Below are 23,812 nucleotides of genomic sequence, written 5' to 3'. Positions count from 1 at the left end.
TCTAGAAGTAGGTCTCCTCCCCACTGAGCCACTGAGGCACCGCCGGAGCAGCTCGGAGGCAGCTGACTCTAGAAGTAGGTCTCCTCCCCACTGAGCCACTGAGGCACCTGCAGAGCAGCTCGGAGGCAGCTGACTCTAAAAGTAGGTCTCCTCCCAACTGAGCGACTGAGGCACCTGTGGAGCAGCTCGCTGTGGAGCAGCTCAGAGGCAGGCAGCTGACTCTAGAAGTAGGTCTCCTCCCCACTGAGCCACTGAGGATCCTGTGGAGCAGGTCAGAGACAGCTAACTCTAGAAGTAGGTCTCCTCCCCACAGAGCCACTGAGGCACCTGTGGAGCAGCTCGGAGGCAGGCAGCTGACTTCAGAAGTAGCTCTCCTCCCCACTGAGCCACTGAGGCACCTGCGGAGCAGCTCGAAGGCAGCTGACTCTAGAAGTAGGTCTCCTCCCCACTGAGGCACCTGTGAAGCAGCTCGGAGACAGCTGACTCTAGAAGTAGGTCTCCTCCCCACTGAGCCACTGTGGCTCCTCTGGAGCAGCTCAAAGGCAGCTGACTCTAGAAGTAGGTCTCCTCCCCACTGAGGCACCTGTGGAGCAGATCGGAGGCAGCTGACTCTAGAAGCAGGTCTCCTCCCCACTGAGCCACTGAGGCTCCTGCGGAGCAGTTCAGAGGCAGCTGACTCTAGAAGTAGGTCTCTTCCACACTGAGCCACTGAGGCACCTGTGGAGCAGCTCGGAGGCAGGCAGCTGACTCTAGAAGTAGGTCTCTTCCCCACTGAGCCACCGAAGCACCTGTGGAGCAGCTCGGAGGCAGCTGACTCTAGAAGTAGGTCTCCTCCTCACTGAGCCACTGAGGCACCTGTGGAGAAGCTCGCTGTGGAGCAGCTCGGAGGCAGCTGACTCTAGAAGTAGGTGTCCTCCCCATGGAGCCACTGAGGCACCTCTGGAGCAGCTCGGAGGCAGGCAGCTGACTCCAGAAGTAGCTCTCCTCCCCACTGAGCCACTGAGGCACCTGCGGAGCAGCTCGGAGGCAGCTGACTCTAGCAGTAGGTCTCCTCCCCACTTAGCCACTGAGGCTCCTGTGAATCAGCTCGGAGACAGCTGACTCTATAAGTAGGTCTCCTCCCCACTGAGCCACTGAGGCACCTGCGGAGCAGCTCGGAGGCAGCTGACTCTAGAAGTAGGTCTCCTCCCCACTGAGCCACTGAGGCTCCTGTGGAGCAGCTCAGAGGCAGGCAGCTGACTCTAGAAGTAGGTCTCCTCCCCTCTGAGCCACTGAGGCTCCTGCGGAGCAGTTCAGAGGCAGCTGACTCTAGAAGTTGGCCTCCTCCCCACTGAGCCACTGAGGCACCTGTGGAGCAGCTCGGAGGCAGGCAGCTGACTCTAGAAGTAGGTCTCTTCCCCACTGAGCCACAGAGGCACCTGTGGAGCAGCTCAGAGGCAGCTGACTCTAGAAGTAGGTCTCCTCCCCACTGAGCCACTGAGGCTCCTCTGGAGCAGCTCAAAGGCAGCTGACTCTAGAAGTAGGTCTCCTCCCCACTGAGCCACTGAGGCACCTGTGAAGCAGCTCGGAGGCAGGCAGCTGACTCCAGAAGTAGCTCTCCTCCCCACTGAGCCACTGAGGCACCTGCGGAGCAGCTCGGAGGCAGCTGACTCTAGAAGTAGGTTTCCTCCCCACTGAGCCACTGAGGCTCCTCCGGAGCAGATCGGAGGCAGCTGACTCTAGAAGCAGGTCTCCTCCCCACTGAGCCACTGAGGCTCCTGCGGAGCAGTTCAGAGGCAGCTGACTCTTGAAGTAGGCCTCTTCCCCACTGAGCCACTGAGGCACCTGTGAAGCAGCTCGGAGGCAGCTGACTCTAGAAGTAGGTCTCCTCCCCACTGAGCCACTGAGGCACCTACAGAGCAGCTCGGAGGCAGCTGACTCTAGAAGTAGGTCTCCTCCCCACTGAGCCACTGAGGCTCCTCTGGAGCAGCTCAAAGGTAGCTGACTCTAGAAGTAAGGCTCCTCCCCACTGAGGCACCTGTGGAGCAGATCGGAGGCAGCTGACTCTAGAAGTAGGTCTCCTCCCCACTGAGCCACTGAGGCTCCTGTGAAGCAGCTCGGAGGCAGCTGACTCTAGAAGTAGGTCTCCTCCCCACTGAGCCACTGAGGCTCCTGTGGAGCAGCTCGGAGGCAGCTGACTCTAGAAGTAGGTCTCCTCCTCACTGAGGCACCTGTGGAGCAGCTCAGAGGCAGCTGATTCTAGAAGTAGGTCTCCTCCCCACTGAGGCTCCTGTGGAGCAGCTCGGAGGCAGCTGACTCTAGAAGTAGGTCTCCTCCCCACTGAGCCACTGAGGCTCCTGTGGAGCAGCTCGAAGGCAGGCAGCTGACTCTAGAAGTAGGTCTGCTCCCCACTGAGCCACTGAGGCACCTGTGGAGCAGCTCAGAGGCAGCTGACTCTAGAAGTAGGTCTCCTCCCCACTGAGCCACTGAGGCTCCTGTGGAGCAGCTCGGAGGCAGGCAGCTGACTCTAGAAGTAGGTCTCCTCCCCACTGAGGCACCTGTGGAGCAGATCGGAGGCTGCTCACTCTAGAAGTAGGTCTTCTCCCCACTGAGCCACTGAGGCTCCAGTGAAGCAGCTCAGAGGCAGCTGACTCTAGAAGTAGGTCTCCTACCCACTGAGCCACTGAGGCTCCTGTGGAGCAGCTCGGAGGCAGGCAGCTGACTCTAGAAGTAGGCCTCCTCCCCACTGAGCCACAGAGGCTCCTGTGGAGCAGCTCAGAGGCAGGCAGCTGACTTTAGAAGTAGGTCTCCTCCCCACTGAGCCACTGAGGCACCTGCGGAGCAGTTCGGAGACAGGCAGCTGACTCTAAAAGTAGGTCTCCTCCCCACTGAGCCACTGAGGCACCTGTGGAGCAGCTCAGAGGCAGCTGACTCTAGAAGTAGGTCTCCTCCCCACTGAGCCACTGAGGCTCCTGTGGAGCAGCTCGGAGGCAGGCAGCTGACTCTACAAGTAGGTCTCCTCCCCACTGAGGCACCTGTGGAGCAGATCGGAGGCTGCTCACTCTGGAAGTAGGTCTGCTCCCCACTGAGCCACTGAGGCTCCAGTGAAGCAGCTCAGAGGCAGCTGACTCTAGAAGTAGGTCTCCTCCCCACTGAGCCACTGAGGCTCCTGTGGAGCAGCTCAGAGGCAGGCAGCTGACTCTAGAAGAAGGCCTCCTCCCCACTGAGCCACTGAGGCTCCTGTGGAGCATCTTGGAGGCAGGCAGCTGACTCTAGAAGTAGGTCTCTTCTCCACTGAGCCACTGAGGCACCTGTGGAGCAGCTCGGAGGCAGGCAGCTAACTCCAGAAGTAGCTCTCCTCCCCACTGAGCCACTGAGGCACCTGCGGAGCAGCTCGGAGGCAGCTGACTCTAGAAGTAGGTCTCCTCCCCACTGAGCCACTGAGGCTCCTGTGGAGCAGCTTGGAGGCAGCTGACTCTAGAAGTAAGGCTCCTCCCCACTGAGCCACTGAGGCACCTGCGGAGCAGCTCGGAGGCAGCTGACTCTAGAAGTAGGTCTCCTCCCCACTGAGCCACTGAGGCACCTGTGGAGCAGATCGGAGGCAGCTGACTCTAGAAGTAGGTCTCCTCCCCACTGAGCCACTGAGGCACCTGTGGAGCAACTCGGAGGAAGGCAGCTGACTCTAGAAGTAGGTCTCCTCCCCACTGAGCCACTGAGGCACCTGTGGAGCAGCTCGGAGGCAGCTGACTCTAGAAGTAGGTATCCTCCTCACTGAGCCACTGAGGCACCTGTGGAGCAGCTCGGAGGCAGCTGACTCTAGAAGTAAGTCTCCTCCCCACTGAGCTACTGAGGCACCTGTGGAGCAGCTCGGAGGCAGCTGACTCTAGAAGTAGGTCTCCTCCCCACTGAGCCACTGCTGCTCCTGTGGAGCAGCTCGGAGGCAGCTGACTCTAGAAGTAGGTCTCCTCCCCACTGAGCCACTGAGGCCCCTGGGCGGGATGGACCAGGCGAGGGGCAGGTACCACAGCCCTGGCAGGTTGGCTTCCAACCCCCTGAAGTCTGCCAAGTTGCTTCTTTGCAGAGCATCGATATAATAAACCCTGGATCCAGGAAGGACAGCCACATCTGTCTGAAAAAAGAGGATCCATAGCACAGAGGAAGCGTCAAACCCCTTTTACGTTTACTATCAAAATTGAACACTAAGGGGCAGATTTATCAAAAGTGTCTGCACCCAGGGCTGCGCCACTTTTCTTGCGACCCTTAGCGCCCCCCTAATGCCACCATGAGTGTGCCGTATTTAACATACAGCGCACAATGGCGGTTATTAGGGAACTTTCACGCAAATTCCGAGCTTTGCAGGATTAACGTCACACACGTTGATGCTAATCCTGCGAAGCCCTTTGAGGCCCGTTGCCACCAGCAGAGACCTCCTTGTGACGCCCGCTCTGAGCCGGCGCTAAAAGTGCTGAAAAGAATGACACAGAGAAATCTCTTAGATTTCTTGGCGCCATTTTTTCAACCCCACCCTAATGGGGGGACGCCCCCTTTGCTTACATTATGCCTGGCGCAGGCATAATGTAGGGCAAAGGGTTACAAAGTGGCGCAACACATGCATTCTGACACTTTGTAAATATGGTGCTGCGATTTCGGCAAGGAGGCGCTAGGGACTCTTATATCTGGCCCTAATTTGTTTACAGAGTGCTTAGGCTGTTGGACAGGGCACACATTTAGCGTCAATAACACGGAGGACCAAGCCCCTGGGGCATTACTCACTATTATAACATCGGTATTATCTAATCAGATTGTCCACCCACTCCTTAGCCCTGCGGGCACCCAGCAAGTCACAACTTTGTGTTACTTTAAGGTTACTTTCCAGAGCATATGAGGATTTAAACTGGGAAGTAAATCCCAAAACAACACTTTGGGTTGGTTTTAGTCACTACTTGGGACAAAAACCAACTGCAAAATGTTAGTAAATCTTCGCCATGATGTGCTAGGAAATCAGGGAAACATTTGCACCACTGAAGATGTAATGCCCATCCGTGTGGCACTCCGTGTACCCCTATACAGAGACAGACGGCACATGGGGTACCTCTATACAGAAATAGATGGCACCCCGGGTACCCCTATGTAGAGATACATGACACCAAGGGGACCCATGTACAGAGATAGATGTCACCCCGGGCACCCCATACGGAAAAAGATGGCACCATGGGCATCTCTATACAGAGACAGATGGCACCCCGGGTACCCCTATACAGAGACAGGTGGCACCCCGGGTACCTCTATACACAGATAGATGGCACCATGGGTACCCCCATACAGAGATAGATGACACGCCGGGTACCCCTATACAGAGACAGACGGCACTCCGGGCATCTCTATACAGAGATAGATGGCACCATGGGTACCCCCATACAGAGATAGATGACACGCCGGGTACCTCTATATAGAGACAGACGGCACTCCGGGCACCTCTATACAGAGATAGATGGCACCCTGGGTACCCCATACAGAGACAGATGGCACCCCGAGTAACCCTATATAGAGACAGATGACACACCAGGTACCTCTGTGCAGAGATAGATGGCACCCCGATACTCCTATACATAGACAGATGGCACCCCGGATACCCCTATACAGAGAGAGATGGCACCCCTGATACTCCTGTACGTAGACATATGGCACCCTGGGTACCCCTACAGAGATAGATGGCACCGCAGGTACCCCTGTAGATGGCATCCCGGGTACCCCTATACAGAGACAGATGGCACCCCAGGTACTCCTGTACATAGACAGATGGCACCCCGGGTACCCCTACAGAGATAGATGGCACCGCAGGTACCCTTATACAGAGATTGATGGCACTGTGGGTATCCTTGTACGAAGACAGATGGCAGCCTGGGTACCCCTGCATGGAGATGCATCCCGTTATTCCTTTCTCTGGTGCCTACGTTCTGCTCTTACAGTGAGGCAGACAGGGTCTTCTGCTGGCATCGCCCACAGATGAGTCCTTGTGGGCACGTGCTCACGCACACACGCTCTTGGACTGCTTCTGGGTCGCTTGTTGATCCGGATGGAGCATGAAGGCTGCTTGGTTGGGCGCGGGTCCTGGCAGGCCGTTGAGGGCCACTTTGAGCCTAGCTCACCTTCCATCGACCGCTGAGGGTGGCAGAACAGCCTCAGAACAAGCTTCTGACCACGACGTAAGCTAAGTGAAGCTTGGATGGAGGGTGTCTCCAAGCGAGCCACCCCTGCCATGATGCTCTTGACGCCATGTTTGCCTGAACCAGCCAGAGGACATTTTGTAAAGCAAGAGGGCGTAGACCCTGCAGAGACCATTCAAGGGTCCGAGTGTCTTGAGTATGCAGCCTCCTTGTAACATACAATCCAGGGCCCCACAGGACGCATGTCACGTGTCTGGACCGAGGACGAAGAAAGCCTTGTTCTTGGCACTAACTACGGGCTCACAGGCTGAGGCCAGCAATCCCAGGTTCGAGAAGGTTAGAAACACTCTTCCAGCCCTTACAATCCTGGGTAGAAGTCAGATAATTGTATCTTTAATTTGCAAAGTTTTGTCAAATTTACAAACATTGGACTTGGCAAACTTTACAACGCTTTGTAAACTTGACAAAGCATTGTGTGCAGAAGAATTTCCAATTAAAAACTGTGGCCCATATTTATACTTTTTGACGCAAAACTGCGCTAACGCAGTTTTGCGTCAAAAAAATTAGCGCCGGCTAACGCCATTCTGAAGCACCATGCGGGCGCCGTATTTATTGAATGAAGTTAGCCGGCGTTAGCCGCCGGCGCCGTCTGGTGTGCGTTAAAAAAAATGACGTACACCAGGCAGCGCCGGCGTAGGGGAAAATGGAGCTTGGGCGTCAAGAAATGGGTCAAGTCAGGTTGAGGCAATTTTTTCGCCTCAACCCGATTTGCGCCATTTTTTACGACTCCCAACCCCCATAGAAATGACTCCTGTCTTAGCAAAGACAGGAGTCATGCCCCCTTGCCCATGGCCATGCCCAGGGGACTTATGTCCCCTGCGCATGGTCATTGGGCATAGTGGCATGTAGGGGGGCACAAATCAGGCTCCCCTATGCCACAAAAAAAAACTTACCTGAACTTACCTTAATGTCCCTGGGATGGGTCCCTCCAGCCTTGGGTGTCCTCCTGGGGTGGGCAAGGGTGACAGGGGGTGTCCCTGGGGGCATGGGAGGGCACCTCTGGGCTCCTTCAGAGCCCACAGGTCCCTTAACGCCTGCCTTTTGCAGGCGCAAAAAAACGACGCAAAAGCGGCCGTACGTCATTTTTTTTAACCCACCCACTCCCGGGCGTGATTTTTGCCCGGGAGTATAAATCCGACGCACATGACTCGAAGTCGATTTTTTAGACGGGGTCGCCTACCTTGCATATAATTAACGCAAAGTAGGTGTCCATGCTAAAAAATAACGCTAACTCCATGGACTTTGGCGCTAGACGCGTCTAACGCCAAAGTATAAATATGGAGTTAGTTTTGCGTCGAAATTGCGTCAAAAAAACCGACGCAATTCCGGCGCAAACGGAGTATAAATATGCCCCTGTATGTGAGTCTGAGCGAATTTTCTCGATAGGAGAAAGATTTGGATGTTTTTCTTTCCTCAAATCCATATTTGGAGTATTTGGAGAGGGACTGAGAAAGTTTTAGAAACATTGTGTGGGGGCAGCAGGTGTTCCCTCACGTGTGCAGATGAACCCTGTGCCCATCTTCACCCGGGTCATGTCAGTACAGTACGGAAGTGTAGGGGCAGCAGGTGATCCCTCAGTGTGCAGATGAACCCAGGGCCCATCTTCACCCGGGCCATGTCAGTACAGTACGGAAGTGTAGGGGCAGCAGGTGATCCCTCACGTGTGCAGATGAACCCAGTTCCCATCTTCGCCCGGGCCATGTCAGTACAGTACAGAGGTGTGGGGGCAGCAGGTGATCCTTCAGTGTGCAGATGAACCCAGTGGCCATCTTCACCCGGGCCATGTCAGTACAGTACGGAAGTGTAGGGGCAGCAGGTGATCCCTCAGTGTGCAGATGAACCCAGTGGCCATCTTCGCCCGGGCCATGTCAGTACAGTACGGAAGTGTAGGGGCAGCAGGTGATCCCTCACGTGTGCAGATGAACCCAGTGGCCATCTTCGCCCGGGCCATGTCAGTACAGAACAGAAGTGTAGGGGCAGCAGGTGATCCCTCACGTGTGCAGATGAACCCAGTGGCCATCTTCGCCCGGGCCATGTCGGTACAGTACGGAAGTGTAGGGGCAGCAGGTGATCCCTCACGTGTGCAGATGAACCCAGTGGCCATCTTCGCCCGGGCCATGTCGGTACAGTACGGAAGTGTAGGGGCAGCAGGTGATCCCTCACGTGTGCAGATGAACCCAGTGGCCATCTTCGCCCGGGCCATGTTAGTACAGTACGGAAGTGTAGGGGCAGCAGGTGATCCCTCACGTGTGCAGATGAACCCAGGGCCCATCTTCGCCCGGGCCATGTCAGTACAGTACAGAGGTGTGGGGGCAGCAGGTGATCCCTCACGTGTGCAGATGAACCCAGAGCCCATCTTCGCTCGGGCCATGTCAGTACAGTACGGAAGTGTAGGGGCAGCAGGTGATCCCTCAGTGTGCAGATGAACCCAGTGCCCATCTTCGCCCGGGCCATGTCGGTACAGTACGGAAGTGTAGGGGCAGCAGGTGATCCCTCACGTGTGCAGATGAACCCAGAGCCCATCTTCGCCCGGGCCATGTCGGTACAGTACGGAAGTGTAGGGGCAGCAGAAGATCCCTCACGTGTGCAGATGAACCCAGTGCCCATCTTCGCCCGGGCCATGTCGGTACAGTACTGAAGTGTAGGGGCAGCAGGTGATCCCTCACGTGTGCAGATGAACCCAGTGCCCATCTTCGCCCGGGCCATGTCGGTACAGTACGGAAGTGTAGGGGCAGCAGGTGATCCCTCACGTGTGCAGATGAACCCAGAGCCCATGTTCGCCCGGGCCATGTCGGTACAGTACGGAAGTGTAGGGGCAGCAGGTGATCCCTCATGTGTGCAGATGAACCCAGAGCCCATGTTCGCCCGGGCCATGTCGGTACAGTACGGAAGTGTAGGGGCAGCAGGTGATCCCTCACGTGTGCAGATGAACCCAGAGCCCATGTTCGCCCGGGCCATGTCGGTACAGTACGGAAGTGTAGGGGCAGCAGGTGATCCCTCACGTGTGCAGATGAACCCAGAGCCCATCTTCGCCCGGGCCATGTCGGTACAGTACGGAAGTGTAGGGGCAGCAGGTGATCCCTCACGTCTGCAGATGAACCCAGAGCCCATCTTCGCCCGGGCCAAGTCGGTACAGTACGGAAGTGTAGGGGCAGCAGGTGATCCCTCACGTGTGCAGATGAACCCAGAGCCCATCTTCGCCCGGGCCATGTCGGTACAGTACGGAAGTGTAGGGGCAGCAGATAATCCCTCCCCTGTGCAGATGAACCCAGTGCCCATCTTCATCTGGGCCATGTCAGTACAGTACGGAAGTGTAGGGGCAGCAGGTGATCCCTCACGTGTGCAGTTGAACCCAGTGGCCATCTTCGCCCGGGCCATGTCAGTACAGAACAGAAGTGTAGGGGCAGCAGGTGATCCCTCACGTGTGCAGATGAACCCAGTGGCCATCTTCGCCCGGGCCATGTCGGTACAGTACGGAAGTGTAGGGGCAGCAGGTGATCCCTCACGTGTGCAGATGAACCCAGTGGCCATCTTCGCCCGGGCCATGTCGGTACAGTACGGAAGTGTAGGGGCAGCAGGTGATCCCTCACGTGTGCAGATGAACCCAGTGGCCATCTTCGCCCGGGCCATGTCAGTACAGTACGGAAGTGTAGGGGCAGCAGGTGATCCCTCACGTGTGCAGATGAACCCAGGGCCCATCTTCGCCCGGGCCATGTCAGTACAGTACAGAGGTGTGGGGGCAGCAGGTGATCCCTCACGTGTGCAGATGAACCCAGAGCCCATCTTCGCTCGGGCCATGTCGGTACAGTACGGAAGTGTAGGGGCAGCAGGTGATCCCTCAGTGTGCAGATGAACCCAGTGCCCATCTTCGCCCGGGCCATGTCGGTACAGTACGGAAGTGTAGGGGCAGCAGGTGATCCCACACGTGTGCAGATGAACCCAGAGCCCATCTTCGCCCGGGCCATGTCGGTACAGTACGGAAGTGTAGGGGCAGCAGGTGATCCCTCACGTGTGCAGATGAACCCAGTGCCCATCTTCGCCCGGGCCATGTCGGTACAGTACTGAAGTGTAGGGGCAGCAGGTGATCCCTCACGTGTGCAGATGAACCCAGTGCCCATCTTCGCCCGGGCCATGTCGGTACAGTACGGAAGTGTAGGGGCAGCAGGTGATCCCTCACGTGTGCAGATGAACCCAGAGCCCATGTTCGCCCGGGCCATGTCGGTACAGTACGGAAGTGTAGGGGCAGCAGGTGATCCCTCACGTGTGCAGATGAACCCAGAGCCCATGTTCGCCCGGGCCATGTCGGTACAGTACGGAAGTGTAGGGGCAGCAGGTGATCCCTCACGTGTGCAGATGAACCCAGAGCCCATCTTCGCCCGGGCCATGTCGGTACAGTACGGAAGTGTAGGGGCAGCAGATAATCCCTCCCCTGTGCAGATGAACCCAGTGCCCATCTTCATCTGGGCCATGTCAGTACAGTACGGAAGTGTAGGGGCAGCAGGTGATCCCTCACGTGTGCAGATGAACCCAGAGCCCATCTTCGCCCGGGCCATGTCGGTACAGTACGGAAGTGTAGGGGCAGCAGGTGATCCCTCACGTGTGCAGATGAACCCAGAGCCCATCTTCGCCCGGGCCATGTCGGTACAGTACGGAAGTGTAGGGGCAGCAGATAATCCCTCCCCTGTGCAGATGAACCCAGTGCCCATCTTCATCTGGGCCATGTCAGTACATTACGGAAGTGTAGGGGCAGGAGGTGATCCCTCACGTGTGCAGTTGAACCCAGTGCCCATCTTTGCCCGGGTCATGTCGGTACAGTATGAAAGTGTGGGGGCAGCAGGTGATCCCTCACGTGTGCAGATGAACCCAGTGCCCATCTTCGCCCGGGCCATGTCGGTACAGTACGGAAGTGTAGGGGCAGCAGGTGATCCCTCACGTGTGCAGATGAACCCAGAGCCCATCTTCGCCCGGGCCATGTCGGTACAGTACGGAAGTGTAGGGGCAGCAGATAATCCCTCCCCTGTGCAGATGAAGCCAGTGCCCATCTTCATCTGGGCCATGTCGGTACAGTACGGAAGTGTAGGGGCAGCAGATAATCCCTCCCCTGTGCAGATGAACCCAGTGGCCATCTTCGCCCGGGCCATGTCGGTACAGTACGGAAGTGTAGGGGCAGCAGGTGATCCCTCACGTGTGCAGATGAACCCAGAGCCCATCTTCGCCCGGGCCATGTCGGTACAGTACGGAAGTGTAGGGGCAGCAGGTGATCCCTCACGTGTGCAGATGAACCCAGAGCCCATCTTCGCCCGGGCCATGTCAGTACAGTACGGAAGTGTAGGGGCAGCAGGTGATCCCTCAGTGTGCAGATGAACCCAGTGCCCATCTTCGCCCGGGCCATGTCGGTACAGTACGGAAGTGTAGGGGACAGCAGGCGACCCCTCACATGTGCAGAGTCCAAATGAACCCAGTGCCCATCAGGTGACATTGCACATCATTCAGTGGCCTCGAGCTGTGGCTGGTACCAGCAGCATTGATGCTTCAGAAGCGTGGCTGGCCTGTCCTCTTCTGACAAGCCCAGGTTTGCAGTGATGACCCCAGACAAGTCTCCCTCTGAGGACCAGGAGCCGGGCTGAAGGGGTGGGCCATGGCGGCCACAGAGAGCGGGCTTGTTGTCTCCAGGTCCCCCCTGTGCTGGGAGCCCCAGCTGCCGACGATGAACAGGCCTCTTCATTGTCCCTCTGCCCTGATTGGCTGGGGCTGGGCAGAGCCTTCCTGGACTCTCGCGATGTCCACAGACACATGTCCTCCATTCAACTTTCATCTCTGCAGAACAGTAAACTATTCGGACTGACTGCCCTCACCCTCCCAGATGTCCCCTTCATTGGTCTGGTGATGGGCAAATCATGGCTGGGGCACAGAGGGCAGTTCTTATCACACTGAGTAAAGGCTGCTTTGGAGTGACTTGTTCTGTAGTCAGTTATTTGTTGATAGACATTTGTCTAAGCGCTATGGGGGTGTCCTGTTCAGAGGACCTTTGTATGAAGATGGTAAACAGAAGTTTCCTGAATATGGTGTAAGCAGGGGTAGAGCCAGAGCTCCCAGACCGCCCCCATGGCTACATTTGAAGCTCGGTCCATGGAGGAGAAGAGACCTGGATCAAAGGGTGCGGTCGGAGTGGGTTTTAGGAGAATCTAGTCCAGAAGTTTGTGTACCTGATCATAGAAGGTTTTATGCTTCATTCATGAAGTCTTAAAGATGATCCTTTTAGTGCCGGAGTCAATGCAACTGCCTGAGGGGCTGAAATCTGCTCCGTCTCAGCAGGGTTCTGGCAGCCATGTTTGTATCCTTGGAGGCCACAGCTGCTTGCAGGGTTCTGGCAGCCATGTTTGTATCCTTTGGAGGCCGCAGCTGTGTGCAGGGTTCTTGCAGCCATGTTTGTATCCTTTGGAGGCCGCGGCTGCGTGCAGGGTTCTGGCAGCCATGTTTGTATCCTTTGGAGGCTGCGTGCAGGGTTCTGGCAGCCATGTTTGTATCCTTTGGAGGCTGCAGCTGTGTGCAGGGTTCTGGCAGCCATGTTTGTATCCTATGGAGGCTGCAGCTGTGTGCAGGGTTCTGGCAGCCATGTTTGTATCCTTTGGAGGCTGCGGCTGCGTGCGGGGTTCTGGCAGCTATGCTTGTATACTTTGGAGGCCGCAGCTGCGTGCAGGGTTCTGGCAGCCATGCTTGTATCCTTTGGAGGCCGGGGCTGCATGTAGGGTTCTGGCAGCCATGCTTGTATACTTTGGAGGCCGCGGCTGCGTGCAGGGTTCTGGCAGCCATGCTTGTATACTTTGGAGGCTGCGGCTGCGTGCAGGGTTCTGGCAGCCATGTTTGTATACTTTGGAGGCCGCAGTTGCATGGAGGGTTCTGGCAGCTATGCTTGTATCCTTTGGAGGCCGCAGCTGCATGTAGGGTTCTGGCAGCCATGTTTGTATACTTTGGAGGCCGCAGCTGCGTGCTGGGTTCTGGCAGCCATGCTTGTATCCTTTGGAGGCCGCAGCTGCGTGCAGGGTTCTGGCAGCCATGCTTGTATCCTTTGGAGGCCGCGGCTGCATGCAGGGTTCTGGCAGCCATGCTTGTATCCTTTGGAGGCCGCGGCTGCATGCAGGGTTCTGGCCGCCATGCTTGTATCCTTGGAGGCCACAGCTGCTTGCAGGGTTCTGGCCGCCATGTTTGTATCCTTGGAGGCTGCAGCGGTGTGCAGGGTTCTGGCCGCCATGTTTATATCCTTTGGAGGCCGCGGCTGTGTGCAGGGTTCTGGCAGCCATGTTTGTATCCTCTGGAGGCCGCGGCTGCGTGCAGGGTTCTGGCAGCCATGTTTGTATCTTTGGAGGCCGCGGCTGCATGCAGGGTTCTGGCAGCCATGTTTGTATCTTTGGAGGCCGCGGCTGCGTGCAGGGTTCTGGCAGCCATGTTTGGAGGCCGCGGCTGCGTGCAGGGTTCTGGCAGCCATGCTTGTATCTTTGGAGGCCGCGGCTGCGTGCAGGGTTCTGGCAGCCATGCTTGTATCTTTGGAGGCCTCGGCTGCGTGCAGGGTTCTGGCAGCCATGCTTGTATCTTTGGAGGCCGCGGCTGCGTGCAGGGTTCTGGCAGCCATGCTTGTATCTTTGGAGGCCGCGGCTGCGTGCAGGGTTCTGGCAGCCATGTTAGTATCCTTTGGAGGCCGCAGCTGCATGCAGGGTTCTGGCAGCCATGCTTGTATCTTTGGAGGCCGCGGCTGCGTGCAGGGTTCTGGCAGCCATGTTTGTATCTTTGGAGGCCGCGGCTGCGTGCAGGGTTCTGGCAGCCATGCTTGTATCTTTGGAGGCCGCGGCTGCGTGCAGGGTTCTGGCAGCCATGCTTGTATCTTTGGAGGCCGCGGCTGCGTGCAGGGTTCTGGCAGCCATGCTTGTATCTTTGGAGGCCTCGGCTGCGTGCAGGGTTCTGGCAGCCATGCTTGTATCTTTGGAGGCCGCGGCTGCGTGCAGGGTTCTGGCAGCCATGCTTGTATCTTTGGAGGCCGCGGCTGCGTGCAGGGTTCTGGCAGCCATGTTTGTATCCTTTGGAGGCCGCAGCTGCGTGCAGGGTTCTGGCAGCCATGCTTGTATCCTTTGAAGGCCGCGGCTGCGTGCAGGGTTCTGGCAGCCATGTTTGTATCCTTTGGAGGCCGCAGCTGCATGCAGGGTTCTGGCCGCCATGCTTGTATCCTTTGAAGGCCGCGGCTGCGTGCAGGGTTCTGGCAGCCATGTTTGTATCCTTTGGAGGCCGCAGCTGCATGCAGGGTTCTGGCCGCCATGCTTGTATCCTTTGAAGGCCGCGGCTGCGTGCAGGGTTCTGGCAGCCATGTTTGTATCCTTTGGAGGCCGCAGCTGCGTGCAGGGTTCTGGCCGCCATGCTTGTATCCTTTGAAGGCCGCGGCTGCGTGCAGGGTTCTGGCAGCCATGTTTGTATCCTTTGGAGGCCGCAGCTGCGTGCAGGGTTCTGGCCGCCATGCTTGTATCCTTTGAAGGCCGCGGCTGCGTGCAGGGTTCTGGCAGCCATGTTTGTATCCTTTGGAGGCCGCAGCTGCGTGCAGGGTTCTGGCAGCCATGCTTGTATCCTCTGGAGGCCGCGGCTGCGTGCAGGGTTCTGGCAGCTATGTTTGTATCCTTTGGAGGCCGCAGCTGCGTGCAGGGTTCTGGCATCCATGCTTGTATCTTTGGAGGCCGCGGCTGCGTGCAGGGTTCTGGCAGCCATGCTTGTATCCTTTGAAGGCAGCGGCTGCGTGCAGGGTTCTGGCAGCCATGCTTGTATCTTTGGAGGCCGCGGCTGCGTGCAGGGTTCTGGCAGCCATGTTTGTATCTTTGGAGGCCGCGGCTGCGTGCAGGGTTCTGGCAGCCATGCTTGTATCTTTGGAGGCCGCGGCTGCGTGCAGGGTTCTGGCAGCCATGTTTGTATCCTTTGGAGGCCGCGGCTGCGTGCAGGGTTCTGGCAGCCATGCTTGTATCTTTGGAGGCCGCGGCTGCGTGCAGGGTTCTGGCAGCCATGTTTGTATCCTTTGGAGGCCGCGGCTGCGTGCAGGGTTCTGGCAGCCATGCTTGTATCTTTGGAGGCCGCGGCTGCGTGCAGGGTTCTGGCAGCCATGCTTGTATCTTTGGAGGCCGCGGCTGCGTGCAGGGTTCTGGCAGCCATGTTTGTATCCTTTGGAGGCCGCGGCTGCGTGCAGGGTTCTGGCAGCCATGCTTGTATCTTTGGAGGCCGCGGTTGCGTGCAGGGTTCTGGCAGCCATGCTTGTATCTTTGGAGGCCGCGGCTGCGTGCAGGGTTCTGGCAGCCATGCTTGTATCTTTGGAGGCAGCGGCTTCGTGCAGGGTTCTGGCAGCCATGCTTGTATCTTTGGAGGCCGCGGCTGCGTGCAGGGTTCTGGCAGCCATGTTTATATCTTTGGAGGCCGCGGCTGCGTGCAGGGTTCTGGCAGCCATGCTTGTACCCTTTGAAGGCCGCGGCTGCGTGCAGGGTTCTGGCAGCCATGTTTGTATCCTTTGGAGGCCGCAGCTGCGTGCAGGGTTCTGGCAGCCATGCTTGTATCTTTGGAGGCCGCGGCTGCGTGCAGGGTTCTGGCAGCCATGCTTGTATCCTTTGAAGGCCGCGGCTGCGTGCAGGGTTCTGGCAGCCATGTTTGTATCCTTTGGAGGCCGCGGCTGCGTGCAGGGTTCTGGCAGCCATGCTTGTATCTTTGGAGGCCGCGGTTGCGTGCAGGGTTCTGGCAGCCATGCTTGTATCTTTGGAGGCCGCGGCTGCGTGCAGGGTTCTGGCAGCCATGCTTGTATCTTTGGAGGCCTCGGCTGCGTGCAGGGTTCTGGCAGCCATGCTTGTATCTTTGGAGGCCGCGGCTGCGTGCAGGGTTCTGGCAGCCATGTTTGTATCTTTGGAGGCCGCGGCTGCGTGCAGGGTTCTGGCAGCCATGCTTGTATCCTTTGAAGGCCGCGGCTGCGTGCAGGGTTCTGGCAGCCATGTTTGTATCCTTTGGAGGCCGCAGCTGCATGCAGGGTTCTGGCCGCCATGCTTGTATCCTTGGAGGCCACAGCTGCGTGCGGGGTTCTGGCAGCCATGTTTGTATCCTTTGGAGGCCGCAGCTGCATGCAGGGTTCTGGCCGCCATGCTTGTATCCTTGGAGGCTGCAGCGGTGTGCAGGGTTCTGGCCGCCATGTTTATATCCTTTGGAGGCCGCGGCTGTGTGCAGGGTTCTGGCAGCCATGTTTGAATCCTCTGGAGGCCGCGGCTGCGTGCAGGGTTCTGGCAGCCATGTTTGTATCTTTGGAGGCCGCGGCTGCGTGCAGGGTTCTGGCAGCCATGCTTGTATCTTTGGAGGCCGCGGCTGCGTGCAGGGTTCTGGCAGCCATGTTTGGAGGCCGCGGCTGCGTGCAGGGTTCTGGCCGCGGCTGCGTGCAGGGTTCTGGCAGCCATGCTTGTATCTTTGGAGGCCGCGGCTGCGTGCAGGGTTCTGGCAGCCATGCTTGTATCTTTGGGGGCCGCGGCTGCGTGCAGGGTTCTGGCAGCCATGCTTGTATCTTTGGAGGCCGCGGCTGCGTGCAGGGTTCTGGCAGCCATGTTTGTATCTTTGGAGGCCGCGGCTGCGTGCAGGGTTCTGGCAGCCATGCTTGTATCTTTGGAGGCCGCGGCTGCGTGCAGGGTTCTGGCAGCCATGCTTGTATCTTTGGAGGCCGCGGCTGCGTGCAGGGTTCTGGCAGCCATGTTTGTATCCTTTGGAGGCCGCGGCTGCGTGCAGGGTTCTGGCAGCCATGCTTGTATCTTTGGAGGCCGCGGCTGCGTGCAGGGTTCTGGCAGCCATGCTTGTATCTTTGGAGGCCGCGGCTGCGTGCAGGGTTCTGGCAGCCATGCTTGTATCTTTGGAGGCCTCGGCTGCGTGCAGGGTTCTGGCAGCCATGTTTGTATCCTTTGGAGGCCGCAGCTGCATGCAGGGTTCTGGCCGCCATGCTTGTATCCTTTGGGGTGATGTCTGAGAGAGTCATGAAGGCCAAAGTGAAATACATTGCGAAGTCAATCGATGCGGAGCAAACGTTTTAGTTAAGATGAGACGACGAGGAAGTGCTCGGAAGCAGACGGGGATGGCAGAACCAAGTCTTATTGACGACAGAGAGTTGTAGTAGGTCACGCAGAAGGTCCAGGTTTTGAACTGTCCCTGCAGGAGCAGGACGGCTGCCTACGGATCTGGACTTTAGAAAACTGTGTCCATCCATGTGCAAGTACCATGTGCACGTGATCCGCCACGAGGGCGCAGAGGTGCTCAAGTCTTCCCCTTCAGAGACCAGTGGCACGCGCAGAGTGTGGGCGTCACTTGCTGTCACGCTTTGGGGCTAGAACTAGGGCTACTTGTGTAACCCTCAGAGTTGCTCAACTGAGAATGGGCAATAAGGAAATATTTGTGTGTGCAGTGTTTAGTATGTTTTGAAAGAAATACTTTCAAATATCAGGGAACGTCTTCTGAAAATCTGCAAGTAATTCTGTGTTTACCTTGACTGCAAAGCATTTTGTAAAAAGATCCCAGCCATTCCCCTGCTTGGGTGGAGTCCTTTAACACAAGGCTAAGGTGTACACACATTTTGTAACAGGGGATCCGGCAGTGAGACGAAACAAAGGTTGAGAAGGGTTAAGGCAAACAAGGACATTCATTTCATTTTTATTTTCCAAGCTGTATACATGGTGACAGCACACTGATAGGTGTTACTTCTCTGCTTTAAACAAGCAACTTCCATTCAGAATGGGCAGAACTGTGAACACTGTGGGGCATATTTATGAGAGACTTGCATCGCTGTTGCGTCACTTCTAGGGACTTAGCAGTGGCACAAACCTCTCACCCATACCTATGAGGCCACGCAGGGCCACTGTGCGTGGGACTGGTAGATATGGAATACGGCAAAGCAGTCCAAATCTCTGCGTTGCCATGCTCTGCGTCAGGGAGGCGTTGCATGTGCGTTGCGTGGGTGCTGCCATGCAACACCCAAGGATTTTGGCACATCCCCAGATGCATGAGAGCCACTAAACCAGGGGCAACGCCAAAACCTTACACCTTACAACAAGGAGACACATCTTCATTGCCCCTGGTTTTCCCTCTCCCCATGTCTGCTGCTTTCTGCACAGCGCTTCAAGCTCTTACTTCTCGCCATGTGATGATCAAGTCTGCTTGAAAACATTCGTGTTAGTTGGTATGAATCAAATCTCCTCTTTCAATGACTGTTTTGAATCATAGACAAAGTTTCATGTGAAACTGGTAAGTTGATTTCTCATTTACTGTTTTTGATGATTTCACAGAATGTAAACAAATTAAAGGGTGCCTAGGACGTTTTCTGCTAATTGTTCATTCTGAAAGATTCAATAATGAACAGATGTGTTGCATAAACTATGGTGGCTTTTTATGACATTAAACATATTTAACAATATTTCATGATATTTCTCATAGAATATTTAAACCAATTTGTAATAAAGTTGAATGCGCTATTTTAATTTTCCCTATACTTCACTATAGGGAGCTCTCTATTCTGACTTTGGTGTTTACCTATGGCACCGGAGCTCCCCCCACGCGTCGTCCAGTCACACACCCACACTTGACAATTCTGAATGTGCACCTCACCAGGTAAATCCGTACCCCTAAAAGAGCCAAAGTTATGGCTGCTGGAGGCCTCTGCAGGCAGGAGTGGACTCAATCCTGGATTGAGTGAATGTGTAAGTGTGAAGAAGGGGCAGTGGGACATTTGTGGCGTATGCAGGTTGTATCTAAGGATGGGCGATAATCCCTGCTGCCGGCAGAGTATACTGAGTTTACAGAGTTTTACCACTCCACGCTTCGCTCGGCGTGCGAAACTCAGCAAACAACTCCACCAACGCCGTTTAGCAGAGGTGACCGTCCTCTCTTCAGCTCCTTCTTATGTTCAACCCTCACAATCTCCGGCTGCGGGCTCCTCACTAGGTATTATAAGGGGCCCCTTGTTTCGTGAAGTTGGGAGCAAAATGGTGATTCAGGGGCAATCCATTGTCAGGGTCGGGTGGAACCCACGTCACATCCATACCTATGGAGCTGCACGATTGGTCTGGGAGCTTCAAAGAGCCAATCAAGTGTTCCAGGGCTACCTGGGAGCTCACAGTACATGCATAGAGGCAGTGTAAGAGGAGCTGTCACATCGGATCCTCAGCACTGGGGCTCCCTAACTCCCTCCTGCTTCCCACGCTCTGAGTCCCCCTCCTCGAGGCCTCTCACTCCACCCTTGCTGGAATGCGCTACAGCTGAGGTGCAGGGTTGGTGCTCCATGCCTGAGTCTCATCAACCCTTACTGGCCGCACCAGGAGCTGGACTTCGCCATGAGCACAATTCATTGGCCACAGCCACCCTTCGACCCATCCTTGGTGCTGCCCCATGGCGGGCGGCCCTTTCTCTGCCCGCGCCCTCACTAGCCCATCATGGAGCAGCTGGTGGGGGTGGCCAAAGTGGGCATGCCCTTTTAAAACCCTAGGCCACCTGGTGGCCCGCAAGAGCCTGCAAGGCGAAGAGGAGGTGAACGATGACTCCAAAGTACACCTGGAAGCCAAGGATTTGTGGGACCAGTTCCACTAGCAGTGCACATAGGTGGTGTTCACCAAGAACGGCCAGTGAGTGATTGCTCTGCAAATATGTCAACTTTGAATCATTCAGAGGTCGGTTATGTGTCCCTTAGCTGCAATTAGGTCAGTGGTTTACTTTTACCTGCTTAAATTAGTGCTGGGAGATCAGGGGGCGTATGTCTAGAGTTTCTTCCGGATTGTCGGGGTCGGTGGAATTGCGATGAGTTTTTTAGGGACTCTGTGGGATTCCGCGTAGCCAAACTCCGCGAGTTCCGCCCACCCCTGGTTGCAACATGCTTAAACAGGAAGTGCTTCAAACATCAGAAGTTACCCGAACTCCTCTGATTTGGGGCATTGCCCACAGACGCGGAGCAGAGAGTGGAAAGCGGGAAAAGGGAATCTTACAATTAACCTGGCTTTGGGAGCCCCCTGCAGGGCATTACTTCTGGTAACAAGGATTATATGACGGAACACCGAATTAAAAACAACTACTAACCTTAACAACGAGGTCGGAACACCGACCTCGTCCTTACTACTAATGATTTTACCACGAATGCCTTAACAACGATATTTCGTTGTAAAGGCATTCCTGATAAAATCATTAGCAATAGGCACCATTCACCCTACATCCCTCACCCCACCCCCCCAACCCCACCCCAAAATCTAAAACCCGCTGACCCCCCACCCGCTCCCCAAAACCAAAAACGCCCCACCCCCCAACTCCACCCTAAAACCTAAAACCCCCTGACCACCCACTCCCCAAAAACGCCCCACCCCCCCAACCCCACCCTAAAACCTAAAACCCCCTGACCCCCCACCCACTCCCCAAAACCAAAAACGCACCACCCCCCCAACCCCACCCCAAAACCTAAAACCCCCCACCCACTCCCCAAAACCAAAAACGCCCCACCCCCCCAACCCCACGCCAAAACCTAAAAAACCCTGACCCCCCACCCCTCCCCAAAACCAAAAAACGCCCCACCCCCCAACCCCACCCCAAAACCTAAAACCCCCTAACCCCCCCACCCCCTCCCCAAAACCAAAAATGCCCCACCCCCCAACCCCACCCTAAAACCCCCTAATGCCCCACCCCCTCCCCAAAACCAAAAACGCCCCACCCCCCCAACCCCACCCCAAAACCTAAAACCCCCTGACCCCCCACCCCCTCCCCAAAACCGCCCCACCCCCCAACCCCACCCCAAAACCAAAAACGCCCCACCCCCCAACCCCACCCTAAAACCCCTTAACGCCCCTCCCCAAAACCAAAAACGCCCCACCCCCCCAACCCCACCCCAAAACCTAAAACCCCCTGACCCCCCCACCCCCTAACCAAAAACGCCCCACCCCCCCAACCCCACCCCAAAACCTAAACCCACCACTTACATTCGCCAACTCCCTTCTTTGTACCTTAACCACGCATGTTCGTTGTTCAGAACATACGTAGTTATGGCACAAAAATACGAAGTCGTAGTTTAAAAAAAGCGTTGTTACGCTTTCGTTAACCACGACTTTTGTAAAAAACAAGTCGTAAAAAAGGATGTTTCCCGGTAACAAGGGACCTAGTGCCCTGGTACAGAGAGGGTGGCGCAGTGGCCCATAGGTCAGGATGCAAAACTTGAATGGTCTGCAGTGGCCCACAGGTCAGGATGCAAAACTTGAATGGTCTGCGCTTGATTAGGAAACGTTTGAGCCTGATGAGATAGAACTATTGGGTCATCACAAAAGCAAGGCAGCCTTGTGTGCCACGCTCCTGCCAATTATCCACTCATACAACTACACAAGATGCTGCACCCAAACACCAACACACTCATCCACCAATGTGTACCATACGCCAACCATTCATCCACTCGTACAGCTACACAAGATGCTACACTCAACTATCAAAACACAGATCCACCATTTGTGTACCACACTCCAGTTGCTCGCCCACTTGTACAACTACACAGCATGCTGCACCCAAACACCAACACATAGATCCACCATTTGTGTACCACACTCCAGCCATTCATCCACTTGTACAACTACACAACATGCTGCACCCAAACACCAACATACAGATCCACTCAAGTGTATTATGCTCCAGCCACTTGTACAACTACACAACATGCTGCACCCAAACACCAACACACAGATCTACCCGTGTGTACCACACTCCGGGCATTTATCCACTCATATAACTACACAACATGCTGCACCCAAACACCAACACACACATCCACCAATGTATACCACACCCCAGCCATTCATCCACTCGTACAACTGCACAAAATGCTATACTCAACTAACAACACACAGATCCACCATTTGTGTACCACACTCCAGCCATTCGTCCAATTGTACAACTACACAACATGCTTCACCCAAACACCAACACACAGATCCACCATTTGTTTACCACACTCCAGCCATTTGTCCACTTGTACAACTACACAAGATGCTACACTCAACTACCAAAACACAGATCCACCATTTGTGTACCACACTCCAGCCATTCGTCCACTTGTACAACTACACAACATGCTGCACCCAAACACCAACATACAGATCCACTCAAGTGTTGTTTACCACACTCCAGCCATTTGTCCACTTGTACAACTACACAAGATGCTACACTCAACTACCAAAACACAGATCCACCATTTGTGTACCACACTCCAGCCATTCGTCCACTTGTACAACTACACAACATGCTTCACCCAAACACCAACACACAGATCCACCATTTGTTTACCACACTCCAGCCATGTGTCCACTTGTACAACTACACAAGATGCTACACTCAACTACCAAAACACAGATCCACCATTTGTGTACCACACTCCAGCCATTCGTCCACTTGTAGAACTACACAACATGCTTCACCCAAACACCAACACACAGATCCACCATTTGTTTACCACACTCCAGCCATTCGTCCACTTGTACAACTATACAACATGCTACACCCAAACACCAACACACAGATCCACCATTTGTGTACCACACTCCAGCCATTCATCCACTTGTACAACTATACAACATGCTACACCCAAACCCCAACACACAGATCCACCATTTGTGTACCACACTCCAGCCATTCGTCCACTTGTACAGTTACACAACATGCTGCACCCAAACACCAACACACAGATCCACTCAAGTGTATTATGCTCCAGCCACTTGTACAACTACACAACATGCTGCACCCAAACACCAACACACAGATCTACCCGTGTGTACCACACTCCAGGCATTTATCCACTCATATAACTACACAACATGCTGCACCCAAACACCAACACACACATCCACCAATGTATACCACACCCCAGCCATTCATCCACTCGTACAACTGCACAAAATGCTATACTCAACTAACAACACACAGATCCACCATTTGTGTACCACACTCCAGCCATTCGTCCACTTGTACAACTACACAACATACTTCACCCAAACACCAACACACAGATCCACCATTTGTTTACCACACTCCAGCCATGTGTCCACTTGTACAACTACACAAGATGCTACACTCAACTACCAAAACACAGATCCACCATTTGTGTACCACACTCCAGCCATTCGTCCACTTGTACAACTACACAACATGCTTTACCCAAACACCAACACACAGATCCACCATTTGTTTACACACACTCCAGCCATTCGTCCACTTGTACAAATACAACATGCTACACCCAAACACCAACACACAGTTCCACCATTTGTGTACCACACTCCAGCCATTCATCCACTTGTACAACTATACAACATGCTACACCCAAACACCAACACACAGATCCACCATTTGTGTACCACACTCCAGCCATTCGTCCACTTGTACAACTACACAACATGCTTCACCCAAACACCAACACACAGATCCACCATTTGTTTACCACACTCCAGCCATTTGTCCACTTGTACAGTTACACAACATGCTGCACCCAAACACCAACACACAGATCCACTCAAGTGTATTATGCTCCAGCCATTCGTACAACTACACAACATGCT

This window comes from Pleurodeles waltl, chromosome 9 (assembly GCF_031143425.1).
Source record: "Pleurodeles waltl isolate 20211129_DDA chromosome 9, aPleWal1.hap1.20221129, whole genome shotgun sequence".
Taxonomy (NCBI): Eukaryota; Metazoa; Chordata; class Amphibia; order Caudata; family Salamandridae; genus Pleurodeles; species Pleurodeles waltl.
Note: the sequence above shows the minus strand (reverse complement) of the source record.